The 22,358-nt window shown below is 40.1% G+C and overlaps 1 protein-coding gene across 4 annotated transcripts in view; it reads right to left on the bottom strand.

Moving 5' to 3' along the window:
• The window catches only part of lrfn1 (leucine rich repeat and fibronectin type III domain containing 1), a 103,685-nt gene that overhangs the window by 28,287 nt on the left and 53,040 nt on the right, over window positions 1-22,358 (bottom strand). For 3 of the 4 annotated variants that reach the window (XM_046863524.1, XM_046863526.1, XM_046863525.1), the window contains exons 3-4: window positions 18,730-18,836; window positions 4,881-4,957 (exon numbers count right to left, since the gene is read on the bottom strand). The gene's annotated coding sequence lies outside the window, so the exon portion shown is untranslated. The remainder of the gene's footprint in view (window positions 1-4,880; window positions 4,958-18,729; window positions 18,837-22,358) is intronic. The other variant, XM_046863527.1, reaches the window with a different exon arrangement.

The following is a 22,358-nucleotide window of genomic DNA, read 5'->3' as shown; positions in this document are numbered from 1 at the left end:
TGGTCTCTTTATTATAAAAAAGCAACCACATTACTGGAAGATTTTCCATCCATTTTGTAGCTCAGTCATCAGTCGGGTTTGTCTTCAGTACTGATGTGAGGAATGCAAATACGTTTTACTGACTGGAAACATAAAAAAAGTAGCACTAGTAGCTACTAGTTGGTTTATGCTCTATAATCAAATTACTTTATTTATATAGTTTATTTAACAAATTAATTTATTCATGAATTGCATTTAAAAATGAAAATCCAGTTGAGGAAAATGTATGTGTGTGTACGTATATATATGGTGGATTTGTGCATGTAAAATTCCGTGCCAATTAATTCACTATTTAAATCGTATGGTTGTCAATTTAAGTAAAAAAAAGTCGACTTTATCTTCAAATGTGGATGAGATACATTACTGGAAGATCTGACATCCATGAAAGGTGCATACGCTATTTCACAGATCAAACCGTTTTTTTGCAACGTCGTAATCAGGCGTAAAACATTTTCATGGCCAAAGTAAAAGACTGTAAATGAGGCCGCGTATCAGAACACGTCGATGACCTTCGCGACTCTCAGTTCAGCAGTGTGGTGTATTTAATTTTCTAATTATAGAGCCTATAAAATTTAATCTGGCGTCCCACAAGGTGTCATTTTAGGCCCATTAAGTTTCTCATATTCCTGATACAAAGTGCACCTCTCTCATTGTGTGACCAAAAGTATTAGGACACCTGCCTTTTCAAGCCATATGTGGTTCTTTCGCAAACTCTTACCATAAAGTTCAGAGGACGTCTTTGGATGCTGCAAATTTTTTCTTCACTGAAACCTGTTTCAGCATGGACAAAGCCCGCTCTATGAAGATCTGCTTTACTTGGGTTGGAGTGGAAGATCTCCTACTTGAACAACTTTGGGATGAATGTGAACGCTGACTGCACCCCAGGCCTCCTCACCTTCTCACCTACACCAGTACCTGAGATTCCTAACACCCTTAATGAATCTCCACAGAATCTAGTGGAACATCTTCCTAAAAGAGTGGAGGGAATTATAACAGTGAATTAAGGATTGTGGAATGGGACGTTTAAAAAAGAAGCACATAGCTTCTTCATATGGTCAGGTGTCCAAAAACCTTTGGCCATAGAGTGTAATTTTATAACAATATAGTTATCAGTTATAGTTATCCTCAGTCCCACACCTCGTCCGAACAGCATTTTCTGAAGAACATAGAATGCTCTATATGAGGCAGGAGCATAGATTGTTAGTGCCTTTGGTGAGTGAAAGTAACATCAGTACAGCATCTTCCAGGCTGAAGAGCGAGGAAGGGTCGAAGACAGAGACAAAAGAGAAGCAGAAGTGCAGATACGGTAAATCAGACGGATCCTAAATGGATCTAATTTCTCGTCTACGGTTTCACAGATTCGCTATCCATCAAAGAAAAAAATCATAGCCTGGAAAAAAAAGACAGTGTGAGGAAAAAAATTGGTCTTTTATCATCTCAGCTGTGTGTGTCTGTGTGTGTCTGTGTGTGTGTGTGTGTGTGTGTGTGTGTGTCAGACATCTGACCCAATTATCTGGACACTACACTTACTATATAATTACGAACACAGCGCAGACAAACACCGCGTCAAGCCGGAGATAATACACCGTAACAAACGCCATGATCACTGTCATTATACAGATCAGCAATCGGATTGTAATTAGAGACCACTGCCAAACATTTCTGCTTTTGTAATCAGAGAAACAGTGTGTGTGTGTGTGTGTGTGTGTGTGTGTGTGTGTGTGTGTGTGTGTGTGTGTGTGAGATTCAGACTTAAACCCTCACTGCTTAGCGATGTCCCATACCATCTCATTTCCAAAAAAAACAAAAAAATGTAATAATTTGTCCCTTTTAAAAATTTTTGATGTTATACAGACAAAACGTCCAGACACAAATATATGGACTCAATGACTCGTCTCCACTTTTCCAATTATAGATGCGGTGACATGCCCGATTTTGTATTTACTGACTTAATGACACGCCCACTTTTCTATATATATTGACTCAATGACACGCCCACTTTTACATATACATGGACTCAAAAACATGACCATTTTTCCATCTATGGATTTAAAAAATCACAAATTGCCATATGGGTGGCATTTAAATTCTTTTATTATTATTTAAACATTTTGATTAACAAATAAATAAATAAAGTTTGGAAAATGTGTTTATCACTCAAACTCAAATATTTTTTGATGAATATTGTATATATTTACAATAGACATTGTATATGATAATTGCATGTTAATTACACACCAATTACACACCAATTAAACACCAATTACACAATTACGTGTCATGATTATTGATACATTGCAATTAACCGCCGTATTTCCCTACTCATTTAACAAAATCAAGTATTAAAATTAACTATTCATTCATGATTTAAGCACTGACTGAATGAAGTGTGTGTGTGTGTGTGTGTGTGTGTGTGTGTGTGTGTGTGGGCAGTATAACTGTTTGGCTGGCAGGCTGTGTGTGTGTGTGTCTTTGTGTGTGGGGGCTGAGTAGCTGGCTGTCTTTGTGTTTGTGTGTGTGTGTGTGTGTGTGTGTGTGTGTGTGGGGCTCAGTATGATAGATGTCCTGCTGGCACTGAGGAGATAAGGAGAGAGGACACACACACACACACACACACACACACACAGTGTCAGTCAGACCAGTACACACTTGGCCACACATTGAAGAGATGCACTGGAATATAAAAACTCACTTACACACACACACACACACACACACACACACACACACACACACACACACAGAATAAACTGTTTATGTGATCAAAGTTAATCATTTTATTTCTCATTTTCTTAAAAATAAATATTCTATTAACACGTCTGAGGAAAATGTAGATGTTCCTCACATTTCTGTTTTGTTTTGAATGTACTTTTATCTCCCCAACGTCTTCAAATTTTTTACCTTTGTTTAATGCTAGCAAGAGAAACTGTTTCAGCTTTGTGTTTTCTTTAGGCTAAGCAGAAGTAAAATCCAAAACCTCGCTAGAACAAACAAAAATAAACCTCTAAATGCCAACAAACGTTTTTACTTGCTAGTAACATAATAATAAGTAACTAGAATCCGCACTTCATGTTGCTAACAGGCTAGTTAGTACATTTGAATGGAGTGTGTATGCTAAACTGTATGTCAAACCAAAGTATCTAAATGAAAGTCAGTTGTTATTTAGAATTATTTAGTCAAAAGAAGCTAAACAGGAAGTAGATCAATGTTTTCCTTTGGTTTATTTATTCCTCCTTTTCAAACGCGGCTTGAAGTGTGTCAGATTTTCTTTAGCTTTATAATGAAGGCTAATTTATGGATCTTTGTCCGTTTGCCCCAAAAAGATTGAATTAATTTCAAAGTCAAATGTTTGACACTTTAGTGAAAAAAGCTAGCATGCCCACAGGATCTTTCTTAGCATCAGTGACATTTCCTGCTCCTCCATCTCACTCTGAATAAACGAGTCAGAGAAAGTGCTGAATCTTTTCTTTCTGTCCAAGCTATCAGCTGTGAGAAAATGAGGATGGACATCCAAGATCCTCCTGATGCTATGCTACAGAGACTACATCAAGTCGAAAGCATGAATAAGCGCTATTCCTGTCATGAGTGCTACAGGATTCGTAACACAACCCCACAATATACAGTAGCTTAGCAATCTGAACCCATTAGCAGTGACACACACACACACACACACACACACACACTAAATGATGACTGATGTTCCAATACTTCTGAATCGACACACATACCAGTCAATAACCAACATATTTATGAAGTCTGCATTAGCTGACAGGCTAAGTATGATGCTAAAAACGCAGCCTAGCAATTCATCGATTGGCTCATTACCCTCCACAGTGCGGTCGAAAACAGATTTCCAGACTATTGAGCATGCTAATGCAGAAAACATTAGCAACATAAATTGAAACGCTGCCCACTGGTCTGGATACTGTGCGCATTTTTGTGCCACTAGCATAGAGCAATGATTTCCAATAGAAACTCCTCAGCCAAGAAACAGCAGTTAAGCACTTTTTCTTTCACTTCCATCATAATCACACAAAGAGGTTAGAACCTTAAAACTCGGACGCTAAGGTCACGGGATCGCAGTTTACAGAAGAATAGGATTGAAAAATAGCTAGCATGTTAATAATCATTTATTAACAGTTTTAGGAAAATATTGATATCACTTTTGTTGCACATTGATGACGCTTCAGTGTCGTTTCTGGAGTTTCCAAAGCTAGCTATGATTTTACATATTGTATCTCTGGTTCCTGACGCTGTTCTAACTCCTGGTCTTGTCATAGTTTTAAAACTGGAAAATATATTCTGCCAAAAAAACGTTATTCAAGCATTTCTAAAGCAGCTTTAAAATCGCTACATCTTCTCTCATCATTTAGAATTTTGAAATAAATGAGCGCATGCTAATGTGACAGGTGGTGTTTCACTTCGCCGTTCCCTCCGGTCCACCGTTTTTCCACTCCAGATTGTTGGGATGAATTGTAAAACCCAGGTCGTCTAAACGCTTTGTTTTGTTCTGGGATCCGTTCCAATCCCATCAGCAGGAAGATGACCATTTAAGGAAATTAGCCTTCCAGAGATTCAGGGTTTAAAATGACAATCATTAAACTGATGTCAGTTCACTGGTCAAGAACCATGACTATGGTTCAAGAAGATGAAACTGAGTCATTTTTTAAGTTGTTTTTACTGTGAAATGAACTCGAAGTAGGCGAAGCCTACTATCTCCTCGCCCGCCTCAGCCACTCCCACTTTACCTTTCTATTGGTTGTCTCTTTAAATCTCACTGACAATGTTTGTAATGTTGTTGAATTGCACATTTGCTAGCATAAACTCACTGAAGCACTCACCAGAGATCGTTCTTCTTGTGTCACTCATCTCATCGTATGTTCTCCTAGGGAATTCTGGGTAGTAAGATCAATTCCACCTGAAACACAAAAAGACGAAGATATGTATAGCATTGTTACTTCTCTCTAACACATCCTTGTTTGAACATGTTTTGACCCACTTCGGGTTCCATATTTATTGTTCCTAGCAGTTTGGTCAGATTTGTAAGCATTCATGCAAATTCACATGTTCGACTACGACATAAAAGCCACACCTTTAAATCCACATTTGCATATATGGACTTGATTACAGCCCTAGATTTACATGTATGGTCTTAGTGGCATAAAATGTTGGTCTTTTTTGGTTTCTGTTTGGACTGAGTTCCACATTTATCCCTATTTGCATGTATGAATTCAGTGTCTATATGAATAAACCCAATGTCACACAGATTTAGCACTAGCTCTAGATACACATCAGTTTTCAGTGCACACACTTGCATTTCCATATACAGACTCGATTCAATATGGTCTCTCTCACACACACACACACACACACACACACACACACTTCATTATATACATTTATTGCCACTCCCACATGTGTTTATATGAATACAATGAATCTTATACCCGTTTCCATGTATGGATTCAATGCCACACCCACATATAAATATGTTAATGTAGCGTTAATGTTGAGTCTGTGGGACAAATGTAATGTACATGCTGACATTCCCATATAAGGCCAAAGTGACCCACATATGCCTCCGATGCCATGCCCACATGCCTCTATAAGGTAAATACAGGACACACTCCCTGTTTTCTGCATTCATAAAGCATCCTTGGAGATTTCCTGTATTTTATATCCATCTTATTTATTTTTTATTTTTTGCTTGTCTTAGTTTCCTCGTTTGTCCTAATTCTACTCATTTCTGCTGTCTGTGTGTTTGTTTTTAAGTTCAGACCTCTTTTTATTGCCGTGTTTGCTGTTATTGAACCTCGGACAGTTTGTTGAGTACACATATTGGATCTTTGTTATTAAACTCTGCAGCTTTTCCTATATTCCCATGTATACGCTCTGTCACCTTTATTACTTTCTCCGCGTCTTCCTTCGACTCAGCTGAGATTTGTACGCTATTTCTAGATTTTTTTTTTGTAATTTCCATATTTATTCTTCATTTCCCTGTTGAACAACTCTTTTTTGTTATAACTCGTGTCTTGCTCGGGCTTATTTGCCTATTGTAATGTGGAGCTAATTGTATTACATGCAGCGTTATAGAACAACGGCTGGCTCCGGACTCTAATTCTGTTGCTGAGAAAAGTAAAGCGAGAAGAAGAAAAGGAAGAAAGAGATACGACGCTAACAGTGTTATCCAGACTCTCATTGCGACATCGTTTTTAAAAATTTTTAAGAGTACAAGCGGTGCTTACAACCGAGCGTAATAGGAAACATCATAATGCGACGACGCAATAAGAGAAGTACGGCGAGGCTTTATCAGTCTCAATGTCAGAACGAGAACATCTCATCAATATTGCATCACTTCGACCAGAGGGACTGCAAAGTGGAATGTGATGAAAAATTAAATATATTATGAGGAAAAAATCTGAAGATTATTGCACGCACAGGATAAAACACCGCTCATGGATTTTCTTTAAAGTGTAACACAGTATACAGCTTAGCAGTTTAACAATCAGCTCTAATGAACATAAGGGTGAGGGATCAAGTCTTCACCTGCTCTCTCAACCCTGAGATCCTGATCTTCCACCTGAGACGATATTCATAATCACAGTCAACATCATCTTCATTATTTATTGAAGGTCGACTGATCGATTTTATTGGTATTGATATCTAGGTTGCATCGCACTTGCTGATAACCGTTTTTAAAATGGATATTGGACAAAAAAATAATAAAAACGTTATAAAATAGTACTGAACTTTACTACAAAAATAAATCTGAATCATTCAAATGTGCTAAATAAAATAAATATTTTAATAAATATTGAGGAAAATAAAATACATTTATTTAAACTGAATCAAACAGTAACACTCCAAATAAATAAAAAGACTTAATAAAAAAAATTCACTACAAATATACAGCATGTGGTGACAGTGGTTTGCCTCTAGAGGCTACTCTTGTACAGTAATGCAACCGGTAATGTAATCCGGTAATGCAACCCGGAAAAACTATCAGTATAGATTTTTTGCTGATATTTCCAGCAATCAACTATTGGTGCAGATTAAATATCGGCACTAGTATATGATAAATCGCTCCACCTCTATTATTTATTTATTTGTTTATTTTGCTGGAATGATTAACCCATTTTCTCGCAAAAATACACCACTGGTTTGCTACTATCTGGAAAGGGTTAAAGCTCAGCCCTGGTTCTTTGAGGTACATGTAAAATATTTTCCAGAGAAAAGATGTTCGTGATTGATTCGTGTTGCTCATAATGACAGTCAAGTTATAAACAGAATCAAAATTCATAAAAAGGGGTACAATTGCAGTGAAAGATGCTCTTAGAGAGGCAGGCAGACAAATCACAAATATATCAGGCATGCAAACAGTAACTACTCTACTCTATATATTTATATAAATCGCTCAGGTTTCTTACGAGCCGAGTGAGTACAGAGAGCACTCTGTCCCTGAAACGATCGTACAAACCCTTAGCGATGAAGGTTCTTTGAGCTCGGGATTCACTTTTTAATTTTGTCTCGTCGTGACTGATGCGAAAATTCCTGAGCTGAAATCTGTCCTTGCCGAGCTGAAACAGAGCTGAAGGACATCAGTCGTAACAACACATCAGCTGGTTTCGTAACAATATTTATTTCTCATCTAACAGGAAGAACAAAGGACCATGTCAAGGTAGACCCGAACACCACCGAGGGCATAATCAAAAGGATACGGGGTTCTTTAACCCTAAAATAACCGTTTCTGGTATGAGATTACACCAAATACTAAAATCCCTCATTTCTTAAAAAAAAATGTTTTAAACTTTATGACGGAAGATTCAAGAAATCAATTCAAGGTCTAGTGGCGTTAATGAGGACTAATCGGTCTCTGATGAGATGATCTGTAGCTAAAAAGCAACCGTTCTGGACTCGTCTACCTCTTTCTGAATGTCTCAGCACTAACATACAAAAAGAAAATGTTGTGAGAAGGTGGTGAAGTCCGAGGGCAGAGCGAGTCACGCTGATGTTTTTTCTTCTTGCTTTCTCCTTACATTTATATTTCTGCTATTTGGCAGATGCCTCCTTCTCCAGAGCAACTTACAAAGTTTCTATCCAGCACCAGAATGTATTTATTGATTATTAGGACACAAAAAACCATCAGCCCAAAAATCTGTTAAAAACAGTAAGAAGCAGTTTTTCTTTAAACAAGTGCTCATTTTAGAACTTTAGAAAGAACTTTAGGTCTTTAGATGCTGTTTGAAGAGGCTAGAGACTCAATTGTTCAGACATCAAGTGATAGTTCGTTCCAACACTTTGGTGCGAGAACAGAGAAGAGTCTGGAAGAATGTCTTCCTTTTACCCTGACAGATGGAGGGAGGAGTGGAGCAGTGGTAGAGGATGGAGGGATGAGTGTAACAGTGGTACAGGATGGAGGGATGATTAGATTAGTACGTGAGGATGGAGGGATGAGTGGAGCAGTGGTAGAGGATCCAAGGATGAGTAGAGCAGTAGGTGAGGATGGAAGGATGAGTAGAGCAGTAGGCAAAGATGGAGGGATGAGTGAAGCAGTGGTATAGGATGAAGGGATATGAGGAGCAGTGGTAGAGGGTGGATGTAAGAGTAGAGCAGTAGGTGAGGATGGAGGGATGAGTGGAGTAGTGGTAGAGGATGGGGGTGAGAGAATCAGTGGTAGAGGATGGAGGGATTAGATGAGCAGTGGTAGAGGATGGGGATGAGTGGAGTAGTGGTGGACAATGGAGGGATGAGTGGAACAGTGGTGGAGGATGGAGGGATAAGTGGAGTAGTGGTGGAGGATGGAGGGATGAGTGGAGCAGTGGTGGAGGATAGAGGATGAGTAGAGCAGTAGGTGAGGATGGATGGATGAGTGGAGCAGTAGGCGAGGATGGACGAATGAGTGGAGCAGTGGTGGAGGATGGAGGGATGAGGAGCAATGGTCGAGGATGGAGGGATGAGTGGAGCAGTGGTGGAGGATGGATGAATGAGTGGAGCAGTAGGCGAGGATGGATGAATGAGTGGAGCAGTGGTGGAGGATGGAGGGATGAGTGGAACAGTGGTGGAGGATGGAGGAATGAGTGGAGCAGTGGTGGAGGATGGAGGGATGAGTGGAGCAGTGGTGGAGGATGGATGAATGAGTGGAGCAGTGGTGGAGGATGGAGGGATGAGTGGAGCAGTGGTGGAGGATGGAGGGATGAGTGGAGCAGTGGTGGAGGATGGATGAATGAGTGGAGCAGTGGTGGAGGATGGAGGGATGAGTGGAGCAGTGGTGGAGGATGGAGTGATGAATATCAGAGTATCAATGTTTGCATGGTGGTGTTGCTGTTTTGTGTAGAAGAATCCAGAAGCGAAAGGTTCTTCAGATGCAGAGCTGCATGAGAGAGTTACAGTAATCCAGACTTTGAGATGATGAGGAAAACTTTTCTTCATTTCCAAGAGGATCTGTAGCGCTGATTCAGCATCTCGTGGAAAAGTGTAACATTGATTTGTAATTCCGATCGTAATTCCGTTTGTGCAGCCGATGCAAGATTCATAAAGTGATATGGTAATGTGTCCTCATCCCTCATCAGAAGTCCAACAGGAGGATTGTCTCTGTGCTCTTAGATATCCCCCATACAGAGCAGGACGCCAGAGAACACAGAGAAAACAGAAAACACAGAGAACACAGAGAGACAGAAAACACAGAGAGACAGAGAACACAGAGAGACAGAGAACACAGAGAACACAGATGGACAGAGAGACAGAGAACACAGAGGAGACAGAGAACACAGAGAGACAGAGAACACAGAAAACACAGATGGACAGAGAGACAGAGAGCACAGAGAGACAGAAAACACAGAACACAGAGAGACAGAGAACACAGAGAGACAGAGAACACAGAGACACAGAGAACACAGAGACACAGATGGACAGAGAGAACACAGATGGACAGAGAGACAGAGAGCACAGAGAGACAGAAAACACAGATGGACAGAGAGACAGAGAGCACAGAGAGACAGAGAACACAGAGACAGAGAACACAGATGGACAGAGAGACAGAGAGACAGAGAACACAGAGACAGAGAACACAGAGAGACAGAGACAGAGAACACAGAGAACACAGAGACAGAAAACACAGAGAACACAGAGGACAGAGAACACAGAGAACACAGAGACAGAGAACACAGAGACAGAAAACACAGAGAACACAGAGGGACAGAGAACACAGAGAGACTGAGAACACAGAGAACACAGAGAGACAGAGCACAGAGAACACAGAGACAGAGAACAGAGAACACAGAGAGACAGAAAACACAGAGAACACAGAGGGACAGAGAACACAGAGAACAGAGAGACAGAACACAGAGAACACAGAGAGACAGAAAACACAGAGAACACAGAGGGACAGAGAACACAGAGAGACTGAGAACACAGAGAACACAGAGAGACAGAGAGCACAGAGAACACAGAGAGACAGAGAAAACAGAGAACACAGAGAGACTGAGAACACAGAGAACACAGAGAGACAGAGAGCACAGAGAACACAGAGACAGAGAGCACAGAGAGACAGAGAACACAGAGACAGAAAACACAGAGAGACAGAGAGCACAGAGAACACAGAGACAGAGAACACAGAGACAGAGAGACAGAGAACACAGAGACAGAGAACACAGAGAGACAGAGAACACAGAGAACACAGAGACAGAGCACAGAGAACACAGAGACAGAGAACACAGAGACAGAGAACACAGAGACAGAGAGCACAGATGGACAGAGAACACAGAGAGACAGAGAACACAGAGAACACAGAAAGAAATAAAGCAGTCTGGGGTTGTGCAGTTAGAAAGAAATAATCAAAGTCACAGCAGTAACTATAACTCTGACTTTCACACACACACACACACACACACACACACACACACACACACACACACACAGCTGCTATAGTGAGATAACTCTTGGGTCAGTGTAGGATGAGGTAACGACATTTTTATCTGCCTAAAGTGCCTGAGTCATCTCATCAAAGCTGCCTTCTGCTCATCCTGCTTTCTTTCTGAGTCTCCCATACACACACACACACACACACACACACACACACACACACACACACTACAAAGCATGTGCCAAACTGTCATTATTGTACTAAATAAATCTTTGTGTGTGTGTGTGTGTGTGTGTGTGTGTGAGAGTCAGATTTATTGTTACTGCTGTGACTTTGATTATTTCTCTCCAACATCACAACCCCCGACTGCTTTATTCCTTTTCCGTTCCCTCACCGGCTTCTCTTTTTTATACGTCTCTCAAAATTAATAATGATAATAAAAAAAAAAGTGTTAATCCTAGAAAAACTGCTTGGTTCTGAAATCTTACAGTTACAGCATGACTGTTATGTGACAGTGACACTGGAGACTCCGCCTTCCTCCGTCTCCTTCACCTTTTACCCTAGTGTTTTGATTTGGTGAGACTTTTACTGTTACTTCACTACATTTCACAGTCAAATATTTGACTTTTTACTCGACTACATTTAGTGAAATCAGTCGTTTCTTTTTATTAATGAGGATAAAAACGTAACTGGTGAAACACGCAGCGAGTCTCCAATCAGGATCGAGCGCACGCTCTGTTTTACACGTGTTCTGATCGGCGCTCGGTGCATCTACTGATCACCAACATACAGTTCAGCATCAGTTCAACATCAAGCAGAACATTTAGAGAGGAATAAATGATGAAGAAACTCCAGACTCGAACTCACCACAAAACACGTGACCTCGTTTACACGTCTTTACTGAAGTAGATGAAAAGAAGGTTTTGTGTTCATGATCATTGTAATAGAAATCAATCAGTGTTTGAGTCTTTAATATCATTCTATTAATAGATCAGTGTGCTGAGAGTCACATTCGAGTCTTTACACAGAAACTGAGGTGATTAAGTGAAGAATCTTGTGATAAAAATGATAATAAGAACATTAGAGTTATAATAAATCACTACTTTGGATACTTAAATTCATTTGAAGGCAAAACCTGTTGTACTTTTACTCAAGTGAAAGTTTAAAGGGACACTTTTGCTGTTACCGGAGTCACATTTTACTCAACTACATGACAAACTGCTGTCTAAGCTACGATTCTGGAGAAATCCTGACCAATCAGAGCGCAGAACTCTGTAGGGCTGACTAGTAATATGAGACCCAGGTGTGTATATGAGCAGTGATGTCAAACAAACAAAAAGCAAATGATGGAAGAGTTGTTACCATGGAAACCAGGATGGAACAATGAATAAACATGTCGTTGTGGATGATGATGATGATGATGATGATGATGATGATGGAGGAGATGGTTGCTCAATGGTATTGGATTCTGGATCAGAAGTTTACAAGTTCAAATCCCAGCACCACCAAGTTACCAGAGCTGGGCCCCTGAGCAAGGCCCCTAACCCTCAGTGGTAAGTCTCTCTAGATAAGGGCATCTTCCAAACGCCATAAATGTAAAACGATAATAAACGATTACAGATTGCATACGTTTGCATGAGAATGAAACGCATTTCGAATTTCACGCAAGTCCTCGACGTCCTGAACAAACGCTTTCTCTGGAAACTTCTCCCAATACACAGATCAAAGAGAAACGTCGAACTTTTCTAAACCTTCACCTTTCACTCAAATCATCTGCCAATCTCAGCCCCAGACAGCACCCTGGGAATTCTCTCTCTCTCTCCTCTCTCCCTCTATCCCTCTGTCTTTTATAAGTCCGTGTCGGCGTCTGAGCCGAGTCTCTCAGTGTCGCTGCGTGAGTGTGCAGCAGAATAGCTTTTCTAAAGTGGCACGCTGGAAATGCAGAGGTGAAATCCGAACGCTTTCCCAGCATGCATGAGTCTCTCAGCGGGATCGCGGCTCGGGAAGAAAATGCAAAGCCAAATGCAGGAACACATTTGCAGCCAGGCACATAGATTTTCAAAAAAAACGCCAATATCTTGTCAGAGTGTGCTGTTAGCATTAGCCTCACTATTATTAGCTTATGCTAGCTAAGATGAGTTTGTCGCAATATAATTTTTTTTCCCCGTATTTGTATTTTAACCCTGATCGTGTTCAGAAAAGAACAAGAAACAGGAAATTCAGCACTCGAACTTTATAACCAGGAACTCGGGCAAAGACCTTTTGATCAAGTCCTGAACATTAAACCAGGAATTTTGAAGACAATTAAACTATAAGCCTTCACTGCTAAAAAAGTTACAGACGAGAAACAAGTCAAATGATCTGCCAGTGCAGTGAGATAATTACACTCTCAGATTTCCTGAAATATAAAAGAGGATTTAGAAAAGAACAAAATAAGCATAAAAACACAGTCAAATTATTCAAATGAACCTAAAACTAGCATTGTTTATTTTTTTCATATTTTACTTTTATTAATGTGTGAAAACCAGAGAATTCCTTTTCATTAAAGAACCGTCATCATTACAGTATAGATTCTGTTTTACAACGAGACAAAACATTTAAACTGGAAATGATCACGCGTACATGCGTATTATCAACAATTATTTACTCAAATGAAGACTGTCTTGTAACACACAATAGTTACGATGCAAAAAAACAAAAATCTTGAACTTATTGCAGCATAAAACATCATCGGATGTATTTTGTTGTTACTGAACACTGAAAGATGTTCAACATGAGAAACTGAACTCGAACTACAAAACAACTTACTGTAAAAAAGCCTAAAGTCCTAAAGTCCTAATTGTGATTAAAAAGTTATTACAGCTCAAATAAAGTCTTAAAAGTAACAAATCTAATGACGTCTCTGATCGTAATGAAGCTCAAATTGCAGGTAAAATAACAAACTTTAAACTTTACCAAATAATAAAAAAACGTTAAACATAAAACAATCATAATAATCTCACACAATCTGCTCTTACGTTGTGTTTTATTCTGTATAAAGAGATCAATAAGATTTTTATGAGATTGCAAGTCTTGACTAGATGATAGAACATACAGGACCTTGGGAGCTTCATCTCATTCCAAAATCAGGTCCATTTCAACCTCCAAAACGTATTTCCACTAAATTTATATCTGTTCATTCACGTCTGACTGATGCAGCTGATGTCGTCTGGTGCACAACCATCGAGTAAGGTCTTCCCAAAGGTGTACAGTGGTGTTGAGAAGGTCAGGGCTTTGTGCAGGACACTTTCACAGTTCCATCACTCAGGGTCAACCATCACAGGTGCACAGGTGCTAACATTTAAACTCACAACCTTAGCAAAACATTTGACCACTAAACTTTCATTTCCCAGCATTCTAAACTCAAGTCACACATTTTACACACATTTTTAGACAAGCTTGAGATCGAGAACTACACACTGTAGACCAGAAATTTAGAATTAGAACTTCATATCCAAAAATACACTTAATCTCAGGTTCTTTACAACTGGAACTCTAGCCTAGATGCTTAAATCCTATAAACTATACCTCCAGAACTTTATAGCAGAAACCTTTGAGCAGAAAGTTCCTCAAGATTTTAAGATTTAAGATGTTCTGAGATGTTTATCACAGGAGTTTTAGTTATATGAGGAACACAAATAAAGGAGATTAAACAAGGCCTTGTTCATGTAAAGAAGCTCATTATGTTGACGAATCAGGAAAATGTTCTCAGACTACATACAGGAAATGAAATCATGGGGTTTTTCAAACATCTCTCAACACACCACACAACTAAAAATAGACCCACGAGCAGCTCCTTTCTGCATGAGCAGGTACAGAAGATGAGAAGCTAATGTGGACTGAGGTCAGTGTTACAGTAATTCAGCGGTCACTGAGCACTTTTAACCTGATTAAAGACGAGAGAGAGAGAGAGAGAGAGAGAGAGAGAGAGAGAGAGACTGTGATGTCAGTTCCTCCCCTCCATTATCTTTATCGTTCCCTGACCATGTACTGCAATCCATCAGGAAGCTTTTTTCTCTCCCGCAATACATAAATGTTCAGGACCAAAATCCCTACCAGTTCAGGACCGATCCACATTTACAGATTTTACCCCTCCTGAGTAAAGCCTCAAACCTCAGCCCGCTTATTAGCTGAACTTCCTCCAAACCTCACCTCAGGAGATCAAACCAGACTCTTCAAAACCAGACTCTTCTAAATCAGACTCTTCTAAACCAGACCCTTCTAAATCAGACTCTTCTGAACCAGACTCTTCTAAGCCAGACTCTTTAAAACCAGACTCCTCTAAATCAGACTCTTCTAAACCAGACCCTTCTAAACCAGACTCTTCAAAACCAGACTCTTCTAAATCAGACTCTTCTAAACCAGACTCTTCTAAATCAGACTCTTCTAAACCAGACCCTTCTAAATCAGACTCTTCTAAACCAGACTCTTCTAAATCAGACTATTCTAAACCAGACTCTTCTAAGCCAGACTCTTTAAAACCAGACTCCTCTAAATCAGACTCTTCTAAACCAGACCCTTCCAAATCAGACTCTTCAAAACCAGACTCTTCTTAACCAGACTCTTCTAAGCCAGACTCTTTAAAACCAGACCCTTCTAAATCAGACTCTTCAAAACCAGACTCTTCCAAACCAGACTCTTCTAAGCCAGACTCTTTAAAACCAGACTCTTCTAAATCAGACTTTTCTAAACCAGATTTTTTAAAACCAGACTTTTCTAAACCAAACTCTTCTAAACCAGACTCTTCTAAATCAGACTCTTCTAAACCAGACCCTTCTAAATCAGACTCTTCTAAACCAGACCCTTCTAAACCAGACTCTTCTAAATCAGACTCTTCTAAACCAGACCCTTCTAAATCAGACTCTTCTAAACCAGACCCTTCTAAATCAGACTCTTCTAAACCAGACCCTTCTAAATCAGACCCTTCTAAATCAGACTCTTCTAAATCAGACTCTTCTAAACCAGACCCTTCTAAATCAGACCCTTCTAAACCAGACCCTTTTAAACCAGACTCTTTAAAACCAGACTCTTCTAAATCAGACTGTTCAACTCTTGCACCCAAGAAATCGAACATAGAACTAAATCCTAGGAACCCAAATCCATAAACTAAAGTCCAAGAGCACAAAAACTCTGAGAAGTTTATTCCAGGAATTAAAACCCATGACCTTAAACCCAGGCACAGAACTCAAACATTCAAGCCCAGAAAACCCCAGAGGCCTAATCCCAAATACGCAAAACTGGATGTATAATCCCAGGAACTTCAGTCTGGATGTTTAATCCCCAAAACTTGTGTGTATTTGTAGTCTATATAGTGAATATGCTGTGTGGTTTGGGACACGCCCACACTGCCATATGTAATGAACAGGGTGAGTTCCAATTCACTCTTTAATCATTTATCACACAGGAGCTACATTTCTGTCTTGTGTTTTCAAACATTTAATTTCCTCAGGCACGAAAATCATCAGCATTTATAAAATATTCCACTCGTTTTCCTCCTGCTCGCTCGCTCTCTCTCTCTCTCTCTCTCTCTCTCTTTTTCTTTCACTCTCTCCATCTCCAAAACATTGATCGCTATTCTGATGAAATTCCTCTCCCTCAGCACAATGTGACGTGCGTCTCAGCACAGAATGAGATTTATTGAGAATTTGTCTCATGTCACACACTGCTGGAGCTGCATAACACACACACACACACACACACACACACACAGGACCCATCAGTGATCTGGCTTGCAGGTGAGGCTCAGCGTGTGATTTAGCGAGCAGCTCGATGAAATCGTCTCGTCAGCGAAACTCATTTTCATCTTAGTGCTTTATGAAGGTGTTTGATATGAAACTCGGGTCACATGACCATAAAACTGTCTTCTATTTGTCCAGTTTAAAGGTTTTACTACACGTCTATCTCATAGTGAGACACTGGACATTAGATTTTTTATTACGACCAATTAAAAGATGATTTGAGATGATTATTTTTATATAATTATAAATAAATTATATAAATTATAGTTACAATTATATTGTTTCTGTGTGTTTCTGTATGTGTGTGTGTGTGTGTGTGTGTGTGTGTGTGTGTGTGTGTGTGTGTGTGTGTGTTTGAGTGCTAAACTCCCGCAGTGAGTCATAGACATTCAGCTTGATGACCAAATCTGTCGCATCCCACCACCAAGAGCTCCAGCATGAAAATCAAAACACACACACACACACACACACACACACACACACACACACACACAGAAATGTTTTAAAACACTAAACAATATTCACATACACTCAGACACACATACAAAAATGCTCAGAAACTCAAAAACATTTTGAAACTCTCTGAAACAGTGGACTAGTGTTCAGTGTAAAACCAGACCCTGAGCCTTATATTCTATTCAACACCAGGATAACCTTACACTCTGTTCATCCACCTCTCCATTCATCCACCTCTCCGTTCATCCACTGCTCTGCTCATCCACCACTCATCACTTTTTTTTACATTCACTAGTGTTTACTTTCATCTTATGTTTCAGACAGATAGATAAATGATTTGTATCAGTGTTGTATGTGCACACATTTAAGGAGAGAGAGTGTGTGTAAAGAGAGAGAGAGAAAGAGAGCAAGAGAGAGAGAAAGTGTGTGTGTGTGTGTGAGAGAGAGAGAGAGAGAGAGAGAGTGAGAGAGAGAGAGAGTGTGTGTGAGAGAGTGAGAGAGAGAGAGAGAGAGAGAGAGAGGTGTGTGTGTGTGTGTGTGTGAGAGAGAGAGAGAGAGAGAGAGAGAGAGAGAGAGAGAGAGAGTGTGTGTGTGTGTGTGTGTGTGTGTGTGAGAGAGAGAGAGAGAGAGAGTGTGTGTGTGTGTGTGTGTGTGTGAGAGAGAGAGAGAGAGAGAGTGTGAGTTCTGCTTGTTATTAAAATAGTTTATGAGCCCAATCTGTAATATTGTTTAAAGACAGATGAGTGTGTAAATCACCCACAAAAGTCAGGAACTATGTATTGCCATTTGTACTGCCAGGACACTGTGTGTGTGTGTGTGTGTGTGTGTGTGTGTGTGTGTGTGTGTGTGTGTGTGTGTGTGTGTGTGTGTGTGTGTGAAGCACTGATGTATTTTATGCAGTAAAATAAAGCAGTATGATGTCATCACACACACACACACACACACACACACACACAATACTGAATACAGAGAGCAGTGAGTCCTCCATTTCATTCCTCTCTCTCTCTCTCTCTCTCTCTCTCTCTCTCTCTCTCTACCTCCCTCTCCTCTCTCTCTCTCTCTCTCTCTCTCTCTCTCTCTCTCTCTCTCACCTCTCCTTCTCTCTCTCTCTGCAGGTAGGAGTGTGTTTGCATCATGTTTTGAGCAGTAATGAACAGTCCTGTCACTGTCACCCTTATAAACTTATTATCTGTTCTCAGACTCCTCCACCTCCAGGAAAACACGAGACATACACACACACACACACACACACACACACACACACACACACACACACACACACCTCATACACAACACACACCCTTTCTGCACACACACACACACACACACACACACACACACAACCCTTGCAGACAAAACCCATCATACAAACACACCCCTTACAGACACCCCATACAGACACACACCTCACTCACACAAACACACACACACACACACACACACACACTCACACACCCTCATGCACAACACACCCTTCCTGTGCACACATCCCTTGCAGACAAAACCCATCACACACACACCCTCCATACAGACACCCCATACAGACACACACCTCACACACACACACACACTCCTCGTACACACACACACACACACCTCTCAGACATCTCAGTCCATCTTCTTTTTCCTTCCCAGAGAAGGTTTGAGAAGCTCCGCCTACCTCCTCAGAAGGAGAACAGGTCCTGAGGGAAGCGTCTGAGCTCCTGCAAACACAAACACACAGAAACAAACATCAGCATTTCTGTAAAAATGGCAGCGTTCTCTGCGAGCTCCGCTCCCCTAGCATGTTCTCCTCTCCTCTCTGAATTCCCATCATGCACCGGCATCATGTTCTCCCTCGTTCTTTGTGCTCATCGTTTATTTTGCCATCTGTTTAATGTAGATGTAAATGATCTGCACTCGATCGTTTCTCTGAGCTGACGGATGAATTCAGGGGAAATAAACATGGCGATAACGGTGAAGCTGTTTAACAAGCTAGCGCGCTAGTTCCTTATTGCAGAACCACTTTTAATGATCTGGAATTTGATTTGAGTGGAAAAAGAGCGTTTATTTATAATATAATACTGTATAATACAATACACACTCCTGAGAACAGGAAACGTACAGTGTGAGTGTGTACAGTGTGAGTGTGAGTGTGTATGAGAGTGTGCGTACAGTGTGTGTGTACAGTGTGAGTGTGAGTGTGTATGAGAGTGTGCGTACAGTGTGAGTGTGTACAGTGTGAGTGTGTACAGTGTGAGTGTGAGTGTGTGTGTGTGTGTGTACAGTGTGTACAGTGTGAGTGTGTGTACAGTGAGTGTGTACAGTGAGTGTGTACAATGTGAGAGTGTGTACAATGTGTATATGTGTGTACAGTGTGAGTGTGTACAGTGTGAGAGTGTGTACAGTGTGTATATGAGTGTGTGTACAGTGTGAGAGTGTGTACAATGTGTATGAGTGTGTGTACAGTGTGTGAGTGTGTACAATGTAAGAGTGTGTACAATGTGTATATGAGTGTGTGTACAGTGTGAGAGTGTGTACAGTGTGAGAGTGTGTACAATGTGAGTGTGTATATGAGTGTGTGTACAGTGTGAGTGTGTACAGTGTAAGAGTTTGTAAAGTGTGTGAGTGTGTGTACAGTGTAAGAGTGTGTACAATGTGTATATGAGTGTGTGTGCAGTGTGTGAGAGTGTGTACAGTGTGAAAGAATGAACAATGTGTATATGAGAGTGTCTACAGTGTGTATGCGAGTGTGTAGAGTGTGTGTATTAGAGAGTGTGTAAAGTATGTATATAAGAAAGTGTGTGTGTGTGTGTGTGTGTGTGTGTGGCAGGTGTGTAGCTGCAGGCTAATCCCCGACAGCGTTAGCAGTGTGTTACACATGAGCAGGAGCGGAATGTGGATAATGCACTGTAATGGGGAATAAAACCCAATTAAAGGGCAGAGAGAGTCTGAGAGAGCGGAGAGGTAATGAGAGCGAGGGATGGAGAGAGCGGACAGGGCGGAGGAGGAGAAGTGTAATGGTGCATGGCGGATGTCTGTACGCTCATGATTTCATTATGAAGAACAGTGTACAAACTTCTTAACAAATTCACTAAATATAGAAATATAAACAAATAATAAATAATACAACAAATAAACAACAGAATAAAAAAAGAAAAATCACTCGTCACTTAGACAGAAAATTAATCATCATTTTACTATATTTAGGGTTTGGGGTATAATTATTATAAAAAATAAAAACTCTTCATATGCAACAAGAAATCAATAAAATTTCCATGAGCCTCATCAGATCACATGACTGTCACATGACCTGCTTAATCTCATACACCTGCATTGTGTTAGTATTTAAGCTCCAACTCTCTGCTTTGTTTCTCTGGTTTTATTTGATTTGTGTTGTTTTTAGCTGCCCCCGGGTTCTGCCCCCGGGTTCTGCCCCCGGGTTCTGCCCCCGGGTTCTGCCCCCGGGTTCTGCCCCCGGGTTCTGCCCCCGGTGGGTTCTGTAGATGATGTGAGGAGGCCTGGGGTGCAGTCGGTTCTTTAGGGTTGAAGCTCTATAGTAGAAGATCTTCCACACACTTCCAACCCAAGGAAAGCAGATCTTCATGGAGCTGGCTTTGTGGTCTCCTAGTTGAAGTGAGACGAAAAGTTCGTGCAGCATTCAAAAATATACAGTTGTGTTTCTCCAAGATTGTGGTAACCGTTTTGGGAAGAACCATGTCTGGCTCGAAGAGTGTGGTGTTCCAAAACTTCTGGCCATAATGTGTATTTCAAGTATGGTGAACATCTAAAACCAAAAAACTAAACTGGGTGTATGACTGCAATAAATACAAAAAATAAATAAAAATAAAAACAATTTTAATAAAAACTAAAAAAAGCTCAAATACCACAAAGGATTTATTGACATATATAATAAAGTATTGTTACATCCAGTTTTGACTTTCCAGAGACAATAATCACACACTTTTCACAATAATTGCCATATTAGTGGCATAATAAAAAAAATTACATTTAAAGTCATTTTCTATTCAAAATAACCACAATTTATTTATGAATGTAATTCGAGTGGGGTTTTTTTTGTTCTGAGGTAATTTATATAAATAAACGTGCACACACACACACACACACACACACACACACACACACACACACACACACACACACACACACAGATAATGGATACATTCTCTGTGTGTGTGTGTGTGTGTGTGTGTTACTGCTGTTTTTCTTTTGTTACATAGAAACTTTGATTCGTCCTCTATCAGGGTCAAACACTGTAATTAAAAAAAAAAAAGCTTTAGTCAAAAAAAAAAAAAAAAGAAAAAAAAAAAAAGGTAGACAGATGTTTTTCAACATATACACAGATGTTTTTTTCGCTCATCTGAAAAAAAAAAAAAATCAATCCATCTGAACAGCATTTGAAAATCAGAAAAGTTTGACGTTCCTGCAGCGTGTATTGACTTGAACATCCCCAAATCGGAAATTGGCATCAGACTTTTTCAATAAAAAAATTGCATCCATAATACAAAATAATACAAAAAGTTCATAGATTTCAGTGTGGGCGGAGCCTAAATGTCCAATTCTCCCAGACAACATCCTAAGGGTAGAGTAAAAGGGGCCAATATTTTATCATCTCCCCCTGATATGTCAATAAAGTGTCCCGCATGCTAATTAGACAGCAGAGAACCAATCAGGATCGAGGTAATAAAAAAAAAAAAAACATATATCAACATGTAAAGAATGTAAAGAAATGAATAAACGAATGAATAAAGGAGGGATGTTGAGGAGGTAGAACACCCATGTTGTGAAGAATCCAAGCCGCTTGCTTCAGCCTTGCATTAAAATTCTGAAAACGAAATGGAAGTATCAGCATTTCTTTCTTTTTTTTTTATTAGTTGATCTTTCCCGGGAAAACGTCCAAGCTGAAATAAACTCCAAGAAGAAGAGGACGAGTCCAGCGTCCACTTCATCACTAGCTTTTGTGCTTTTGTCACAAAGCCAAGTCCATAAAGATCAGCATGGAGCTCAGAGCATGAAGAAGGAAAGAGGAAACTCAACGCTAAGACATCTGAATTTTCATAGGAAGGTTGTAAGTTCAGATCCCAGCACCTCAACTCAAGGTCTTCAACCCTCAATTGCTCTGCTGTACTTCTAAGATAGTTGTACGAGGTGGTAACAAAAAGCTTTAAGTCTAGTTTTGTAGCACACCAACAGATGGCAGCACAAGGCTGCATGCACAGTCACAG

Source organism: Silurus meridionalis, chromosome 12 (genome assembly GCF_014805685.1).
Source record: "Silurus meridionalis isolate SWU-2019-XX chromosome 12, ASM1480568v1, whole genome shotgun sequence".
NCBI classification, from domain to species: domain Eukaryota; kingdom Metazoa; phylum Chordata; class Actinopteri; order Siluriformes; family Siluridae; genus Silurus; species Silurus meridionalis.
The sequence above is the reverse complement of the archived record's forward strand: the minus strand, read 5'-3'. Positions and strand labels throughout refer to the sequence as shown.